This window comes from Somniosus microcephalus, chromosome 3 (assembly GCF_052327205.1).
Source record: "Somniosus microcephalus isolate GS21.2 chromosome 3, FLI_Smic_1.0, whole genome shotgun sequence".
Taxonomy (NCBI): Eukaryota; Metazoa; Chordata; class Chondrichthyes; order Squaliformes; family Somniosidae; genus Somniosus; species Somniosus microcephalus.
The window spans coordinates 25,335,639-25,356,118 of record NC_140989.1 but is presented as its reverse complement, the minus strand read 5'-3'; positions in this window follow the sequence as shown (position 1 = coordinate 25,356,118).

Here is a 20,480-nt window from a genome sequence, read left to right as displayed (position 1 = left end):
TCTATTTGGTGTAATTTAGCAAACATACCACTTCCACAGTACCAACTTACACTTTATTCTCCTGACTGACCTCCCACCTTCCACCCTCTGTGAACTAGATCTCATCCAAAACTGGGCTGCTCCGTGTTCTAACTTGCACCAAGTCTCGTTCACCCATCACCCCTGGGCTCGCTGACCTACACTGACTCCTGGTCCGCAACAGCTCGATTTCAAAATTCTCATCCTTGTTTTCAAATCGCTCCATGGCCTCGCCCCCCTCCCCATCTCTGTAACTTCCTCCAGCCCGACAACTCTCCGAACTCCTCCAATTCTGGCCTCTTGCACATCACCGATTTTCATCGCTCTACCATTGGCGGCCGTGCCTTCATCTGCCAGGGCCCATAGCTCTGGAATTACCTCCCTAAACCTCTCCGCCTCTCTTTAGGCCGCTCCTTAAAGCCTACCTCTTTGACCAAGCTTTTGGCCACTCCTAATATCTGCTTATGTGACTTGGTGCCAAATTTTGTTTGATAACGCTCCTGTGAAGCACCTTGGGACATTTCACTATGTTAAAGGCGCTATATAAATGCAAGCTGTTGTTGTTCAGGTGGACAATAAAGATCCTATTCAAAGAAGAGCAGGGAATTGGTGCCCTGGCTAATATTCTTCTCTCAAACAACACCACCAAAAATAGAATAATCAGTCCTTCATTGCTGTTTGTGGGACTTTGCTGTGCACACAATGGCTACCATGTTCGCCTGCGTAGTAACAGTTTATTAGCTGGTGTCCCAAGAGATGTGATAAGGTGCTACATAAACACAAGCTTCTTTCTTTACACATTTTGACCAGCCTGATCAACAACCACTTTAGGAACAGCCTACAGAAAAAAAAAATCTTGGGCAACAGATCTGTAAACATTCAGCCCTTGGCTGCAGTAAAAATGAATTTGATAGAATCATAGGGGGAAAAATTCGGCACCTTAGTGCCTCCCGTTAGCGTCAGCAGATGGTGTTAACAGGGCGCTGATGCAGTAGCGCCAGGGCGAGGTGAATCCAGTGACGCACAGCAAATCTGCCCCCCCCCCACCCCACTGTTGTGCTGCCGGTACGAGGTACCGCCGGGGACTTCAACACCAGGGAGCTCGTGACGTCAATGAGCGTGCAACGCTCACTGGCCGCTCGATCTGGAAAATTCATTGTCGCCCCTTACCTTAGCGCCTTGACCAGACAGCGACAGGGAGAGCTGGCCTGCAGCTCCAGGAAGCTGGCTCCAGTGACGTTATTTCAAGGCATCAGCATTAATCACTCCCAGCTGTCAGGGCAGGTTAGTTTCAATGGTGGGTTGCCAGTTTCACCCAGTAGAACAGTTCCTATGAGTAATTTCAAGCTTCTCTTGTATCAGCAGGCTTCTGGCAACTACAAAGCAACTACATTTATTGTTCAAACATTCAAACTGCTAGACTTGGCAACATTAATGGGGGCTGTACTGGCACCACCTCGCCCTCCAGGATCTATGGCGGTGGGAGCATAGGCAGCGAGAAATACGGGAACATGTGCGCAGAGTGATGAGGAGGGACATCAGGGCTCACACCAGGAGGCCTTACCCTCCGAGGGTATTCCGACAGCACTTCTCCTACCTTCAATTAAGTGAGGAGCAGTGTATTAGATGGCTCCGCATCACCAGGGTGATGGTCACAGAACTCTGCCACCTCCTCCAAACAGACCTCCAGCCTCACACCAGGATGACTTAAACCCCAGATCCCTTTTGTTCACCACATCCCCATCATACCATCCCTGTGTCATGCCATAACACAGCGTCCTCCTGGGCGCAAAGGAGAAATGAGATAGAGAGAGCACAAAATATTGCAAACTCCATTAATAAATTTATGCATAAACATGTCACATTCATTCTAATAACTAATGACCCTTGTGCCTGCCATAGTTGAATAGCTGTCATTGTGTGCAAGGCATGAGATGTGGGTGTGAGTGTTGGTAGGTAGAGATTGTTGGTGGGTAAGCGCTGGGGGTGTGGTGCTTTGGGCAGTGTGCGAAGCTTGTGGTACAGATGGTGATATGTAGCATATGTTGAAGCATTCAATCACTCTGACCACCCAACTGAGGTGGATCTGCCGTGAGCACACCTGCTTCAGTCCTCCGGCTCCTTCTCCTCGTTGTGCTTCTCCTTGCTGAGACAGCTGCACAGCCAGCAATGCTGAGAATGAGGTGCTGCAGCATCAATGAACCTCCCCTTTAAGTACTGGGAAAAGCGTGTGACAATGATGAGTTGTGATTAGACTGCACCCAATATTGGTCCACCCTTTAAGTGTAACGCCAATGAGCTAGGCCTTTAAGACTTGAAACAGCGCTCCAATCATTCCTTTGAGCAGTGAGAATGAATTTTGCGTGCAGTCTAAAGCATTAGTGCTTGGCGCTAATTCTCAAACTTTTCTATTGTTATGGCCCATTCCTGGGCTATAATGAATTTCTAGCCCAATGAATCTTACAGCACAGAAGGAGGCCACTTGGCCCATTGGCCTAGAAATTGAGTTGACGCCGCACCAGGGCTTTAGCGCCGGAAATTTAGCGCCGGCGCTAATTCCGTTGCGCGCGCCAAAAATTCAGTAGCGCCGCGCCCAGACGGCTGCCGGCGCTACTGGCGGGCGTGAGTGCCTCCCAATGGGCGCTGAGTGCCGAATTGCGGCGCTAATCCGGCGCTGCGGCACCCGATGCGGTGCGGCAGGCTGGGGAAGTGCAGGCCTCCTCCTCCCGTTAAGGAGGCGCTGCCTTCACCCGATCGCTGGCCGTTTGATTTTTTCAAAAATGAGCCCGGCACCTCGGACAAGTGCCGGGCTTGCAGGCCAGACGCATCTGTTCCGCGGGGGGGGGGGGTGGAGGAGTCCGGGGAGGGAGGTGCGGGCAGGCGGCCGGCGGGAAAGCGGCCGGCCGCCGCGCGACCTTAATGCGCCGGCGCTAACTTGTGTAAGACTCGGTTGCCAGAGTCTTAGTTGCGGCTGCCACGGGCGAGGCGGCCGCAACTGAATTTCGGCGCTGGGACCCGTCGGCATGGCAACCGGGACGCTGCGCACACCGATGACATCATCGGTGCCGGCGCAGCGCTACCGGTGCAACGCCGCTTTAGGGCCCCAGGGAATTTTCCAACTGGCCATAACTCTGGCGCTAGTCCCTCTAGCGCCTCAAAAGCGGCGCTAAGGCTCGTGAATTTCTAGGCCATTGTGCCTGTACCGGCTCTTTGAAAGAGCAATCCAATTAGTCACACTCCCCCGCTCTTTCCCCATAGCTCTTTTTTCCTTTCCAAGTATATAGCCAATTCCCTTTTTGAAAGCTACTATTGAATCTGCTTCCACCGCACTTTCAGGCAGTGTGCACCAGATCATAACAACTCACTGCGTAAAAAAAAATTCTACTTATCTTCCCTCTAGCTCTTTTGGCAATCACCTTAAATCTGTGAGCTCTGGTTACCAACCCACCCGCCAGTAGAAACAATTGTTCCTTATTTACTCTATCCAAACCACTGGTAATTCTGAACACCTCCATTAAATTTCCCCTTAACCTTCCCTGCTCTAAGAAGAACGATCAGCGTTAAGCGTTAACGGTAAGATGACAGCAACCTTTTGATGGTCTCTTTTTGCGAGAGGTCGCGCTCATTGAGAAAGCACAGCTGGACTTAATTCCTTCATCAGGGTTAGGCTGTGTTGTGTTATTCTGGAGCTTGGCATACACCAGCATCATTCCGAGGATGAGCTGCTTGGGTAAGACACACCAGCAATTACTTAAATTAAGCAGATTTATTATTTTTGGAAGCTTTTCTCGATGAATTGAAAATATGTTTGATCGTTGCGACACTGAGTACTTCAGTCCCTTGTTTCTGCTACGTGTCCCGTCAGTGTTAGTGATGGCAAGGACTGAGCAGGCAGTTGTATTTTATCTTTGTTTTATGAAGCCCTTGCTTCCAATAAACATGAACTATCCTGGGTCATGGCTGCTTCGCCAGTGTAGGGATTATATTGAGTCCATCGCTCCGAGCTGCAAGTTTCTCTCAAAACACTGTTTTAGCCAATTGCTACAGCAGGCTTATCTTAAAATCGTTATTTGCCAGCTCACTGCTGTCTGGGCTGCTTCCGAGAGATGAGCGATGGAAGGAAATGTGAAATAAAGAGCTGGGTAAAGCACAGCGGGTTGAAAGAGGAAAACTGGTGAATATTTCAGCCGAATAACCTTCATCGAAACTGGCCCGCTCAGAAGAAAGGTCACCCCACCAAACAGCAACCGATCTTTCTCCTTATAATTCCCGTCGTGCATTTCCATTTTATTGTAAGATATCGGCCATCTGAGGCCCCTGTGCCCCTCTAATTGTGTTCTAGATAGTAAATAAAGATCTCGGTTTCAGCTCCTGGTTCACTGTGTATAGTGCAGACCTAACTTAGCCAACTCCAGTTTTCATATCCCTATTTTTTTCATTTTACCAGGGCTATTGGACATAAGAACATAAGAAATAGGAGCAGGAGTCAGCCATACGGCCCCTCGAGCCTGCTCCACCATTCGATAAGATCATGGCTGATCATCGAACTCAACTCCACTTTCCTGCCCGATCGCCATATTCCTTGATCCCCTTAGTGACTAAAAATCTATCGATCTCTGTATTGAATATACTCAACGACTGAACAGCCACAGCCCTCTGAGGGTAGATGTTGGATCCGTGATTCTGAGGATATGCTGTTATTCAATAATCACACGGATGCTGTACATTAACAATAAACAGGTCTTTACTGGAGGAGGGTAGTCTCAAGACTGGGGGTACAGTGGCATGCGCAAGCTTATATACAGGTGTGGTCACTGCCGGTACTACAGTATACAGGAGCTGTAAAAGTAGTTCTGACTTAAAGGCACATACACTACAATTCCTCCCCTTTTAGATTAGTAGTACCCCTAATATTCAAATAACAATTAACATTTCAACATGTACATTAAACAACAAAAGCCCATTTATAGATTCAGTCTTTGGGGCGGCTTCCTGACCCTTTCGGGATAGCGCCTTTCCGGAGGTTCTTGTTTTTGGTGCAGAGGCAATTCTGACCCCTTTTCATCGGGTAGTTCATCGGGTTCCACTGCTACTGGGTCTGAGGTAGATGCTACTGGTATGTCGGGTTCATCCCCAGGTACTCGAGACATGGAGTTGACGCGTTCCTGTGACGCTAAGATCTGATCGACGTGGCGTCTCACAATGTTCTCCCCGACATCCACTGTGTACATTAATGGCCCCTGCCTTGTACATATCGTTCCGGGTTGCCATTTCTCTGTTCGATAGTCACGGGCCTAGACTGGTTGCCCGACAGTGAAGCTCCTTGTCGGCTTCTCATTGATGTGCTGGAATTGTTTGTCCTCAACATTTCTTCGCACATTTGGTCTGAGCAAGTCCAGACGAGATCTCAACCTTCGGTTAAAGAACATCATGGCCGGGGTCTGGTTGGTAACTGCATGTGTCGCGTTTCGGTAGGCTAATAAGAAATTGTCCATCTTATGCTGTAGTGGAATTTCCTCGTCGCACATGGCCTTTATCGCCTTCTTAAAGGTTTGTACGAACCTCTCAGCCAATCCATTTGTGGCTGGATGATACGGGGCGGATGTGTAATGCCTTACCCCATTCCTTCTCATAAATTTTTGAAACTCGTCGGACACAAACTGTGGTCCATTATCAGAGCAAATCTGCTCTGGCAAACCGTTTCTGGCAAATATGGTCCATAGGACTGCAATCGTTTTCTCTGTAGTGGTTGAAGACATTTTTATCACCTCAGGCCACTTTGAATGAGCATCCACTGCTATTAAGAACATTGAGTCCATGAATGGACCAGCGAAACCAATATGCACCCGTTGCCATGGAGAGGAGGGCCACTCCCATGGGTGTAGAGGGGCATGTGGTGGTGCATTTTGGACCTTCTGGCATCCTAAGCAGCTCTTAGTTAGGTTTTGATTTGTTGATCGATTCCCGGCCACCACACATAAGCCCTAGCAAGGCTTTTCATTTTCACTCCCCCCAGATGACCTTCATGTAGCTCATTTAGCACTCTCTCCCTTAACTTGGGTGGAATCACCACTCTGGATCCACACATCACTGTCCCATGGCATACTGACAGCTGTTCTCTTCTGGATGAGAATGCTGGCAACAGTGAGTCGCCATGTGTTGGCCATCCCCTCACCGTCAATTCATATACCTGAGACAGCGTCGGATCATTGTGGGTCTCCTTCTCTATATCCGCATTCGTTACTGGCAATCGTTCAATTATTGACGAATAAAATATCTCGATAGGGTCCACTGCTGGTGCTTCCTTCACAATAGGCAGTGGCAGGCGCGATAGCCCATCAGCGTTCCCATGCTGTTTCGTGCCTTTAAATTCTATTTCATATTGATTCGCCCCTAGAAACAGGGACCATCTTTGTAACCGCTGTGCAGTCATCACTGGAACGCCCTTCTTAGGGTTAAAGATGGAGACAAGTGGTTGGTGGTCAGTCAGCAAGGTGAACTTCTGCCCATGCAGATAGAGGTTGAATTTTTTTACTCCCCACACTAGGCTGAGGGCCTCCCTGTCAATCTGGGCGTAGTTGCGCTCGGCTGAGGTTAGTGACCGAGACGCAAAGGCTACTGGCCTCTCCAACCCGTCTGGGAATTTGTGCGACAGCACCGCACCAATACCATAGGGTGATGCATCACATGCCAAACGAATTGGTAGTGCTGGGTTGAAATGGGCCAACACCTCTTTTGATGTGATCAATTCTTTACACTTCTGGTAAGCTCGTCTACGTTCGTCATCCCACTTTCATGGTACCCCTGTTTGCAGTAGGGTGTTCAGTGGGTGTAATACCGTGGACAAATTTGGTAAGAACTTGTGGTAGTAGTTTACCAGCCCGAGGAACGACCTCAGTTGTGACACATTTTCTGGTGCTGGAGCCTTGACTACTGCCTCAATCTTGTCAGGGGACTTATGTAACCCCTCTTCATCGATGACGTGGCCACAATACGAGATCTGTTTCTGGAAAAACTCGCACTTGTGGCGATTAGCTCGTAGCCCATACTCCTTTAATCTGGTGAGCACCTTCTCCAAGTTGGCGAGGTGATCACCGTCATTTTCGCCCGTGACCAAGATGTCGTCCAAATAACACTGGGTCCCTGGAATCCCTTGCAGGACCTGATCCATCGCCCTTTGCCAGATAGCCGGAGCCGAGGCTACTCCGAACACCAGCCGGTTGGATTGATAGAGACCTTTATGAGTGTTAATCATAAGGTATTGTTTCGAAGCTTCTTCTACCTCCATTTGCAAGTACGCCTGGGCTAGATCAATTTTGGTGAAGCGTTTACCTCCAGATAGCGAGGCAAAAATATCCTCAATTCGTGGAAGCGGATATTGTACCGTGTGAAGGACTGGGTTCACTGTCACCTTAAAATCCCCACAGATGCGGACCTTCTTTGGTTCCCCAGGCGTATTACTCAACGACCTCTTCATTACAGGAACGATGGGTGTAGCCCACTCGCTCCAGTCCACTTTGGACAGTACTCCTGAATGTTCCAACCCTTCCAGCTCTGCTTCAACAGCTGGTCTGATCTCACTGGTCTAGCCTTCAGAAACTTTGGGCTTGCATTTTCCTCTATTTTAATCGTTGCTGTTATTCCTTTTAGTGTTCCTAGTCCCTCCTGGAACACTTCTTTTGCGTCAGTTAGCATTTTTGACAGTCGTCCAGGTGTGACGTCGTCATCCTTTTTGGCCTCAACCTTCAGTGCCTGTATGGAATGCCAATCTAATTGTATCTTCCGGATCCATTCACGTCCTAGCAGTGGTGGTCCTCCATCTGGCAATACATATATATCCATTTTAGGTATTTCCTTGCCTTTATATATCACTTTCACTCTTATTTTTCCTTTGGGGTAGACTTTTTGCCCCGTATACATCTTCAAGACAATCTCTGTAGCTTTCAAGGGTATGTGTGAAAATAGCCGCTTGCAGTCTCTTTGATTTATGACTGTTAGAGCTGATCCTGTGTCCAATTCCATTTTCACTTGGACTCCGTCTATCTTGAGTGTAACCCAGATAGTCTGGTGATCCTCCATTTTAGTTACCTTATGTAGTTTCAGACAACCCAGCTCCTTGCTTCTGGAGTCTGTCACTTTTCTGTTCGTCTGAACCACTGTCCATCACCTGGTGTACCTTTTTGTACTTCTCCTGTGGAGATTTCTTACTGTTGGTTTTCTTCCCAGACCTGCAGGCTCTTGCTATGTGTCCTGCTTTCCCACACTGTCTGCACACTTGGTCCTTGAACCAACAATCTTTCTGGTCATGTTTTGTTCTGCCGCAGCAATAGCACTTCCCTGTTCCATAGGACATTTCGTTGGTGCCGTATTCTTGCAGTCTCCGTTGTATCTCTGCAGTGCCCCTTGCAGCTGCAGTGTGATACTGCCATACTGAAAGCTTTGTCCAGCGTAAGATCCTTTTCTGATAGAAGCCGTTTCTGGGTTCCTTCACTTTGTAGCCCACACACAAACTTGTCCCTTAACGTATCTGCTAGTCCCGCTCCAAATTGGCAGTGTTTCGATAGCTTGCGCAGTTCCGTTAGGTACTCAGCATTGCTTTCATCTTTGTGTTGGTTCCTTTTATGGAACGTAAATCGTTCTGCTATCAGCAGCGGTGTGGGGTTTAAGTGGCCCTGTAGGATTTCTACTATGCTTTCAAAATTCTTGTTCACCGGCTTCTCTGGGGTTATTAGATTTCGCAATAACCCATAAGTTTTTGCACCCATGGAATTTAACAAAACCAGTGCTTTATTAGCATCTGGCACTTCATTCACCCTGCAGTACACCTCAATACGTTCCACATATGTCGCCCAATCTTCGACTTCATTATCGAACGTAGAGATACTGCCACTCTTCGGCATCCTTGGGTGTGAGTTAACTGTCAATAATGGCGTCTCCCGCGCTTCCCCTTCTTCTCCGCTGGCACAAAATGGCGTCTCCCGCGCTTTCCTTCCTTCCCGTGCTCGCCCTTCTTCTCCGCTGCGGCTTCTAAAAATGGCGTCGCCCGCGCTCTTCCTTCTCCTCCGCGGCTCAATGGTGTCTCCCGCGCTCCCCCTTCTTCGCCCCGCGGACCCTGTTCAGCCCGTGAGCCCTGGCTGTGCTCTGCACGTTCTTCTTTTTTTTGTTTCTTTTGACGCCGCTCAGTCTAGAACCCGGCTGTTTCTTTACCCTCTCTCTCTCCGGTTTGTTTTCTTTTTCTCGACGCCGCTCGGTGTTCAACCCCCGGCTGCGCCCTGCGCTCTTCACCCTCTGTCTTACCCCGCCGACGCTGCTCGGCTTTCTCTCCGCCGTCGGTCGGCTCCAGCTGCCGCTGCTCGGGAAGGGTCTGCGCTGGACCTGTCGTCGGTCTCTTGCTGATCGTCGTGGCTGGGGAACCAAGCCCAGCTCTCCACAGCCTCCCCTGTGATGTTCAATCTCTGCCTGACGGCTGGGCGGTTGCTCGTGGTCGACGCCCGTGTTCCTGGCCTCGACTTTTTTTTAATGTTGCAGGTAGATTCGAATCGACACTCGTCGCCACTGTTGGATCCGTGATTCTGAGGATATGCTGTTATTCAATAATCACACGGATGCTGTACATTAACAATAAACAGGTCTTTACTGGAGGAGGGTAGTCTCAAGACTGGGGGTACAGAGGCATGCGCAAGCTTATATACAGGTGTGGTCACTGCCGGTACTACAGTATACAGGAGCTGTAAAAGTAGTTCTGACTTAAAGGCACATACACTAGAGTAGAGAATTCCAAAGATTCACCACCCTTCGAGTGAAGAAATCTCTCCTCGTCTCAGTCCTAAATGGCCGACCTCTTATCCTGATACTATGACCCCTAGTTCTAGACCCTCCAGACAGAAGAAACAGCCTCTCAGCACCTGTCAAGCCCTCTAAGAATTTTATATGTTTCATTGAGATCACCTCTCATTCTTCTAAACTCCAGAGAGTATAGGCCCAATCTACTCAATCTCTCCTCATGGGACAACCCTCTCATTCCCAGGGATCAGTCTATCCAATTACCCAAGTGTAGAGGTCAACCCCGCCAACACACCATCTCGCCGTAACCTTCAACCCCATCCTTAAATCACAAACGTGAATGTGCACGGATCACACAGATTAGCATTTCCAATTCATCCAGAACCCCTCCCACTTTCCCCGCGGATTATTGGGTGCAGGCGGAGTGCTGAACACGGCTGGGAAGTCCAACAGCAGTTTATGGAGGCAACACCAAGTCAGCGTGCAAAATACAGGAAGCCCCACTCCGTGTGCAGCGGCAGGGCAGGGCGGGGCGGGGCTCAACTCAAAAGAAACAATTGAAAAATCAGTTTCAACAAGTGGGAAGACTTTTAAGCTGCATCTGCTTCCACTGCACATTCTAGAAAGAGAGGAGAGAGAGCAGCACTGGGGCCTTACAATCCAAGTTGTACCTCGGAGTGACCGGACGTGAGTCTGCGCCTGTGATTCCTGGACAGTGAGCTCCTAATTTCGATAATGTCACCATGGCCAGTTGACAAGTGGAGGCCAACAGTTCAAAACTGGAAGAATAAAGAATGAAAAGAAAGAAAGACTTGCATTTCTTTAGCGCCTTTCATGACCTCAGGGCGTCCCAAAGCGCTTTACAGCCAATGAAGTACTTTCTGAAGTGTAGTCACTGTTGTAATGTAGGAAACGCGGCAGCCAATTTGCGCACAGCAAGCTCCCACAAACAGCAATGTGATAATGATCAGATAATCTGTTTTTTCAGTGATGTTGATTGGGGGATTGATATTGGCACCAGGAGACTGGGGATAACTCCCCCTGCTCCTCTTCGAAATAGTGGTCGTGGGTTCTTTTACCAAGAGAGCAGACGGGGCCTCGGTTTAACGTCTCATCCGAAAGACGGCCCCTCCGACAGTGTAGCACTCCCTCAGCACTGCACTGGGCGCGTCAGCCTAGATTATTGGATAACCCCACCTCCCAACAACATTCTTGCTCTCTCTTAATAGAAAGCAAGCAAAGGAGGTAGAACAGTATCGAGCCCCATCTCCGTCAGCACCTCAGCTGGCCATAACAGGAGGTGTAGGGCACATGGAGCAGCAACTCTGTCAAGGACTAGGGGTGAACACAAGACTGACCACATTGAAAATGCCACTGAAATAACTAGGAGAAAGGCAATGAGCTGGTCAGAATGAATCATAGAATCATACAGCACAGAAGGAGGCCATTCAGGCCATCGTGCCTGTGCCGGCTCTTTGAAAGAGCGATCCAGTTAGTCCCCCACCACTGCTCTTTCCCCGCAGCCCTGCAATTTTTCCCCTTCATGTATTTATCCGATCCTCTTGATGTGCCTCAATGAATCCGAGACTCGACGTTAATGGAGCAAAGCAAGGCTTTTATTAACTCAGAAAGTAATACACATTGGAGAAGTGTCTCTCATCCAGAGATCTGCTGTACTGCTGTGAGACACGCTGGGGCTTGCTTAAGTAGGGGCCAGGTATGGGCGGAGCCCTACACACAATACAATACAGGTAAGGAAATGAAACTGAAACTAAACTAAACACAGGGAATACAGTGCCTGATGAATGGCATATTTCATCACACCTCTTTTGAAAGTTACTACTGAATCTGCCTCCACCACCCTTTCAGGCAGCGCATTCAAGATCGTAACAATTTGCTGCATTAAATCAAGATTCTCCTCATCCTCCCCCCTGGTTCTTTTGCCACTAGGGATTGGATCTACTAGGATCTCAGATTTATACTGGGATGACGCATTGCCCGAAGGGATGTGGGGCAAAGGCACAGATCGACCATGATCTCATTGAATGGCAGAACAGGTTCGAGGGGCTAAATGGCCGACTCCTGTTCCCTCTCTTTGTACATTTAGAAATTTAACTAAAATCTCGCAGTCTCTTCCTACACTAATATGAAATGTTTATGTTGCAAAGAATTATTGGTAAGGAGTTATGGGTTGTTTCAGTGTTGAATTTGTTTTTAGCAAAGATTTGCCACGAGGAGCAATGGGTCTCTCGGTAGACTTCACGTACAATATCGTAGGGTAAGGAGAGCAGCCATCAAACAGAGACCCACGACCTCTGTAAACCGCTCTTCTCTGTAAAAGCAACTTGCATTTATATAGCACCTTTTACAGGGAGATACATGTCTCAAGGTGCTGCACAAAGGCATCAGGGAAAACAGACATCGAGTCAAAGAAGGAGATAATAGGAGGGGGTGAGCAAAACTGGGTCAAAAGAAGAGGGTTTTAAGAAAGGCCTTAAAGCAGGATAGGGAGTTGGGGGTTTTAAGGAAGGAATTCCAGAGCATTTTTTTTTCCATAGGAGATAGGAGCAGGAGTAGGCCATTCGGCCCCTCGAGCCTGCTCCGCCATTCAATGAGATCATGGCTGATCATCCAAATTCAGTACCCTGTCCCTGCCTTCTCCCCATATCCCTTGATCCCTTTAGCCTCAAGAAATATATCCAACTCTTTCTTAAATATATTTAATTAACTGGCCTCCACCGCCCTCTGTGGTAGAGAATTCCATAGGTTCACCGCTCTCTGGGTGAAGAAATTCCTCCTCATTTCAGTCCCAAATGGCTTACCCCTTATCCTTAGACTATGACCCCTGGTTCTGGACTCCCCGGCCATCCGAAACACCCTTCCTGCATCTAGTCTGTCCAGACCTGACAGAATTTTATAGGTTTCGATGAGATCCCCTCTCAATCTTCTGAACTCCAGTGAGTATAAGCCCAATCGACACAATCTCTCCTCATACGTCATTCCTGCCATCCCAGGTATCAGCCTGGTGAATCTTCGCTGCACTCCCTCCATGGCAAGAATGTCCTTGGTGGGGCAATAGGAATGGGACTGCATGAGACCAGAGTCAGAGGAGAAGAAAGAAAGAACTTACACATTTGTAGAGCCTTTCACATCCTTAAGATGCCCCAAAGCATTTCACAGCTAATAAGTTACTTTTGAAGTGTAGTCACTGTTGTTTTGTAGGCAAACGCGTCCAAATTGTGCACAGCAAAGTCCGCCAGAGAGAAAATGGTTTAAATGACCAGCTAGTCTGTTTCTGCATGTTGGCCAGGACTCCCCTGCTCTTCTTAGAATAGTGTCATGAGATCCTGAACGTCAATAAGTGACCTCAGCACCTTTCATAATGATGAGTAGAATGATCTGTCCACTTAGAAGATAAACAATTAATCTTGGGCAGTTGGGAGGGCTAACCATGGCCTGATCTATCGCCCGCAAACCAAATGCCTATCTCCCTGAGGCTGGCTGACCGCTGTTTCGCTCCCCTTTCCTACAAGTTGGACCACTTGTGCGGGTTAGGTTGATTGGCTATGATAAATTGACCCTTAGTGTTAGGGGGATTAAATACGTGGGGTTACGGGGATAGGGTGGGATATGTGTTGGTGTAGGGGTTACGGGGATCGGGTGGGATATGTGTCGGTGCAGGCTCGATGGGCCGAAATGGCCTCTATCTGCACTGTGGGGTTTCTGTGATTCTGTGACAAGGACCTAATTCATTCATTCAACTCGTCAGATCTGTAGACAAACGCAGAGCTGGAAGGGTAAGAGAGAGGAGCACCAGCCGTTCTTCATTTTTGTGGTTTGGGAAATGCAACTTTAGCTGCTCAAATGTTTCGCATTTAGCTCAAAAGACATTGCACATCGCAAAAGAATGACAAAAACATTAATGCCATTAAATTCAATTATTATTTATGCTGTGAAATGGATATTCCACATACACTGTCACCGGGCTGCAGAATTATTTATAAGGCCATGAGTAATTTATTGTGAATGCCCCATTTGTTCAATGCTCCCTACAAGAAATTGCTCAACAAATTAGTATGGGTGTGCTTTGCTGAGAAATTTGGAAGGACACCAGAGGTTTTATTTATTCAGACTCAGTTCAACAAACAGCAAAGCTGTAACACATCTCCAGCTCACAGCACTCAGTGTTCAATCGCTGGAAGTCCCACGCACCAAAAACCCAAATGTTTCTGTTAAAAATGATTCTGTTGCCCGACAAGAGATGAAATGGTTTTCAGTGAAGTTGAGAGTTACGGCGAAAAACTGAGATTCCATTCTTGCTGCCGCTTGTGTGAAGCAGCTGATGATCCTCATTGACATGGACGTGTACAGTTCGGGTCTCCTTACCTAAGGAAAGATGTCTTACTTTTTTTTTTATTCGTTCATGGGATGTGGACGTCGCTGGCAAGGCCAGCACTTATTACCCATCCTTAGTTGCCCTTGAGAAGGTGGTGGTGAGCCGCCTTCTTGAACCGCTGCAGTCCGTGTGGTGAAGGTACTCCCACAGTGCTGTTAGGGAGGGAGCTCCAGGATTTTGACCCAGCGACGATGAAGGAACGGCCGATATACTTCCAAGCCAGGGTGGTGTGTGACTTGGAGGGGAACTTGGAGGTGGTGGTGTTTCCATGCATCTGCTGCCCTTGTCCTTCTAGGTGGAAGAGGTCGCAGGTTTGGGAGGTGCTGCCGAAGAAGCCTTGGCGAGTTGCTGCAGTGCATCTTGTAGATGGTATATACTGCAGCCATGGTACGCCGGTGGTGGAGGGAGTGAATGTTTAAAGTGGTGGATGGGGTGCCAAACAAGCAGGCTGCTTTGTCTTGGATGGTGTCAAGCTTCTTGAGTGTTGTTGGAGCTGCACTCATCCAGGCAAGTGAAGAGTATTCTATCACACTCCAGACTTGTGCCTTGTAGATGGTGGAAAGGCTTTGGGGAGTCTGGAGGTGAGACACTCGCTGCAGAATACCCAGCCTCTGACTTGCTCTTGTTGCCACAGTATTTATGTGGGTGGTCCAGTTAAGTTTCTGGTCAATGGTGACCCCCCAGGATGTTGATGGTGGGGGATTCGGTGGTGGTAATGCTGTTGAATGTCAAGGGGCGGTGGTTAGACGCTCGCTTGTAGGAGATAGTCATTGCCTGGCACTTGTGTGGCACGAATGTTACCTGCCACTTATCAGGGGCATGGACTGCTTCATTATCTGAGGAGTTGTGAATGGCGCTGAACACTGTGCAGTCATCAGCGAACATCCACATTTCTGTCCTTATGTTGGAGGGAAGGTCATTGACGAAGCAGCTGAAGATGGTTGGGCCTAGGACACTGCTCTGAGGAACTCCTGCAGCGATGTTCTGGGGCTGTGATGATTGACCTCCAACCATCACAACCATCTTCCTTTGTGCTAGGTATGACTCCAGCCAGTGGAGCGTTTTCCCCCCAATTCCCATTGATTTCCATTTTACTAGGGCTCCTTGATGCCACACTCGGTCAAATGCTGCCTTGATGTCAAGGGCAGTCACTCTCACCTCACCTCTGGAATTCAGCTCTTTTGTCCATATTTGGACCAAGGCTGTAAAGAGGTCTGGAGCTGAGTGGTCCTGGCGGAACCCAAACTGGGCATCCGTGAGCAGGTTATTGGTGAATAAGTGCTGCTTGATAGCACTGTCGACGACACCTTCCATCACTTTGTTGATGATTGAGAGTAGACTGATGGGGCGGTAATTGGCCGGGTTGGATTTGTCCTGCTTTTTGTGGACAGGACATACCTGGGCAGTTTTCCCACATTGTTGGGTAGATGCCAGTGTTGTAGCTGTACTGGAACAACTTGGCTAGAGGCGCGGCTAGTTCTGGAGCACAAGTCTTCAGCACGACAGCTGGGATGTTGTCAGGGTCCATAGCCTTTGCTATATCCAGTGCGCTCAGCTGTTTCTTGATATCATGTGGAGTGAATCAAATTGGCTGAAGACTGGCTTCTGTGGTGGTGGGGACCTCAGGAGGAGGCCGATATGGATAATCCACTCGGCACTTCTGGCTGAAGATGGTTGCAAACGCTTCAGCTTTGTCTTTTGCACTCACGTGCTGGGCTCCACCATCATTGAGGATGGGGATATTCATGGAGCCTCCTCCTCCTGTTAGTTGTTTAATGGTCCACCACCATTCATGACTGGATGTGGCAGGACTGCAGAGCTTTGATCTGATCCATTGATTGTGGGATCACTTAGCCCTGTCTATAGCATGCTGCATCTGCTTTTTAGCATGCATGTAATCCTGTGTTGCAGCTTCCCCAGGTTGGCACTGCATTTTTAGGTACACCTGGTGCTGCTCCTGGCATGCTCTTCTACACTCATTGTTGAACCAGGGTTGGTCCCCTGGCTTGATGGTAATGGTAGAGTGAGGGATATGCCGGGCCGTGAGGTTACAGATTATGGTGGAATACAATTCTGCTGCTGCTGATGGCCCACAGCGCTTCACGGATGCCCAGTTTTGAGCTGCTAGATCTGTTCTGAATCCATCCCGTATCTTACTGCAATTATGGAGGGCATTGGTGAGGTCACACCTGGAGTACTGTGTACGGTTCTGGTCTCCTTACCTAAGGAAAGACATACTTGCCTTAGAGGGAGTGCAACGAAGGTTCACTAGACTGGTTCCTGGGATGGGGAGATTGCTCCATGAGGGGAGATTGAGTAGACTAGGCTTACATTCCCTAGAGTTCAGAAGAATGAGAGGTGATCTAATTGAAACATATAAAATTCTTAAGGGGCTTGACAGGGTTATTGCTGGGAAATTGCTTCCCCTGGCTGGGGAGTCTAGAACCAGGGGTCACGGTCTCAGAATAAGGGGTCGGCCATTGAGGACTGAGATGAGGAGAAATTTCTTCACTCAGAGGGTTATGAATCTTTGGAATTCTCTACCCCAGAGAGCTGTGGATGCTCAGTCGTTGAGAATATTCAAGACAGAGGTTGATAAATTTTTGGGAACTAAGGGGATTAAGGGATATGGGGATAGTGCGGGAAGGTGGAGTTCAGGTAGAAGATCAGCCATGATCTTGTTGAATGGCGGAGCAGGCTCGAAGGGCCAAATGGCCTACTCCAGCTCCTATTTCTTATGTTCATATGTTCTTATGGATGTAGTTATACTACTTAGAAGTCCTATCCAGACATGACTCCCGCTCATATTAAAGTCAGGTGTAGCAATGACCCTTGCCAATAGACCGTGTCACACTATTTGAGCTTGGTCAGTAATACTGCGGGATGTTCGTGTTGGTGAGTTTGAGAGAATGGTGAAGATATTAGGATGATAAGAAAAGATGAGTGAGAAAAGTCTCTAACTTTCCCATCATATTTTGAACAATCCCAATGTTTTTGCCTCTACTACCCAGCCTGGCACTCCATTTCACACCTTCTCATTCTTCCTGATATCTGTTTTAAATTTCCTTCTCACTAATTTCCAAACATGATTTCTGGTCCTATATTGCTGGCTGAATTTTGATGATTTTGGCTCAGTTGGTAGCAGAAGGTTGAGGGTTCAAATCTCACTCATAGAATCATAGAATGGTTACAGCACAGTAGGAGGCCATTCGGCCCATCGAGCCCGTGCCAGCTCTCTGCAAGAGCACTTCAGCTAGTCCCACTCCCCCGCCCTTTCCCCGTAGCCCTGAAAATTTTTTGCCCTCAGCTACTTATCCAACTCCCTTTTGAAAGCCGTGGTTGAGTCTGCCTCCACCACCCTTTCAGGCAGTGCATTCCAGATCATAACAACTCACTGCGTTAAAAAGTTTTTCCTCATGATGCCTTTGCTTCTTCTGCCAATCACCTTAAATCTGTGTCTTCTGGTTCTCGACCCTTCCACCAATGGGAACAGTTTCTCTCTATCTACTCTGTCTAGACCCCTCATGATTTTGAACACCTCTATCAAATCTCCTCTCAATCATACATACATACAAGATAGGAGCAGGAGTAGGCCATTCGGCCCTTCGAGCCTGCTCCGCCATTCAATGTGATCATGGCTGATCATCCAAACTCAGTACCCTGTCCCCGCCTTTTCCCCATATCCCTTGATCCCTTCAACCTCAAGAAACATATCCAACTCTTTCTTGAATATATTTAATGAACTGGCCTCCACCGCCCTCTGTGGCAGAGAATTCCACAGGTTCACCACTCTCTGGGTGAAGAAATTCCTCCTCATTTCAGTCCTAAATGGCTTACCCCTTATCCTTAGACTATGACCCCTGGTTCTGGACTCCCCGGCCATCAGAAACATCCTTCCTGCATCTAGTCTGTCCAGACCTGACAGAATTTTATAGGTCTCAATGAGATCCCCTCTCAATCTTCCAAACTCCAGTGAGTATAAGCCCAATCGACACAATCTCTCCTCATACGTCATTCCTGCCATCCCAGGTATCAGCCTGGTGAATCTTCGCTGCACTCCCTCCATGGCAAGGACATCCTTCCTCAGGTATGGTGACCAAAACTGCACACAATACTCAAGGTGCGGTCTCACCAAGGCCCTGTACAACTGTAGCAAGACATCCTTGTTCCTGTACTCGAACCCTCTTGCTACGAAGGCCAACATACCATTTGCCTTCTTAACCGCCTGCTGCACCTGCATGCTTACCTTCAGCGACTGGTGCACAAGGACACCCAGGTCTCTTTGCACTTCCCCTTCTCCCAATCTATTGCCATTCAAATAATAATCTGCCTTCCTGTTTTTGCCACCAAAGTGGATAACCTCACATTTATCCACATTATAGTGCATTTGCCATGTTTCTGCCCAATCACCCAACCTGTCCAAATCGTACTGGATTTTCCCGACATCCTCCTCGCAGCTTACCCTCCCGCCCTGCTTTTTGTCGTCTGCAAATTTGGAGATATTACATGCAATTCCCTCATCCAGATCATTAATATATATTGTGAACAGCTGGGGTCCTAGGACCGATCCTTGCGGTACCCCACTAGTCACTCGGAAAACGACCCGTTTATTCCAACTCTTTGCTTTCTGTCCGCCCACCAGTTCTCTATCCAAGTCAATACCTTGCCCCCAATCCCATGTGCCTTAATTTTGCACGTTAATCTCTTGTGTGGGACCTTATCGAAAGCCTTCTGAAAGTCCAAATACACCACATCCACTGGTTCTCCCTTATCTATTTTACCAGTTACATCCTCAAAAAATTCCAGTAGATTAGTCAAGCATGATTTACCTTTTGTAAATCCATGTTGACTTTGTCCGATCCTGTCACTGCTTTCCAAGTGCTCTGCTATTACATCTTTTATAATAGACTCTAGCATTTTCCCCACTACCGATGTCAGGCTTACCGGTCTATAATTCCCCGCTTTTTCTCTACCACCTTTTTTGAATAGTGGGGTAACATTAGCTACCCTTCAATCCATGGGTACCGTTCCAGAGTCTATCGAGTTCTGGAAGATGATCAGTAGTGCATCTACTATCTCTAGGGCCACTTCCTTAAGTACCCTGGGATGTAGACAATCAGGCCCTGGGGATTTATCGGCCTTCAGTCCCATCAATTTTCCTAACACCATTTTCCTACAAATACTGATTTCTTTCAGTTCCTCGCTTTCATCAGACCCTATGTTCCCCGGCATCTCTGGGAGGTTATTTGTGTCCTCCTTTGTGAAGACAGAACCAAAGTATGCATTTAGTTGGTCTGCCATTTCCTTGTTTCCCATTATAAATTCCCCCGATTCTGACTGCAAGGGACCTACGCTTGACTTCACTAATCTTTTTCTCTTCACATATCTATAAAAGCTTTTACAGTCAGTTTTTATGTTCCCTGAAGGCTTACTCTCATATTCTATTTTCCCTTTCTTAATCAATCCCTTTGTCCTTCTTTGTTGACTCCTAAACTGCTCCCAATCCTCAGGATTATTGCTTTTTCTAGCCAATTTTTATGTCCTCTCCTTGGATCTTATGCTATCCCTAATTTCCCTTGTTAGCCACGGTTGAGTCATCTTTTTTGTTTTATTTTTGCGGCAAACTGGGATGAACAAATTCTGTAGCTCATCCATTCGGTCTTTGAATGTTTGCCATTGCCTATCCACCGTCAACCCTTTGAGCGCCATTCCCCACTCAATCCTGCCCAACTCGCTCCTCAGACCATCGTAGTTTCCTTTATTTAAATTGAGGACCCTTGTCTCTGAGTCAACTACTTCATTCTCCATCTTAATGAAGAATTTGATCATATTATGATCGCTCCGACCCAAGGGGCCTCGTACAACAAGATTGCTAATTAATCCTTTCTCGTTGCATAATACCCAGTCTAAGATGGCCTGATCTCTGGTTGGTTCCTCGACATATTGGTCCAGGAAACCATCCCGTAAACACTCCAGGATGTATGTATGTATGTATCCCAGGGGCGCAGTTAGTTCGATGCGTCCCCTGGGATCATGTGGGCCATGGAGAGCCAATGGTAGCAGGGAATGCTTCATTCATAAAATTGACAGGAAGAGCTGTCAAAACTATAAATACTATAAGCCCCAAAACATCACTAAAGCTTCAAATAAATTTTAAATCACATTTTTAAAATAACTATAAATTACATAAAATAACTATTTTAAACAATAATTTAAATTTTTGAAAAAATTAATTACATTTTCTAACGGGGCTAAAAATAAACTTACCTTTCTTTAAAGTATT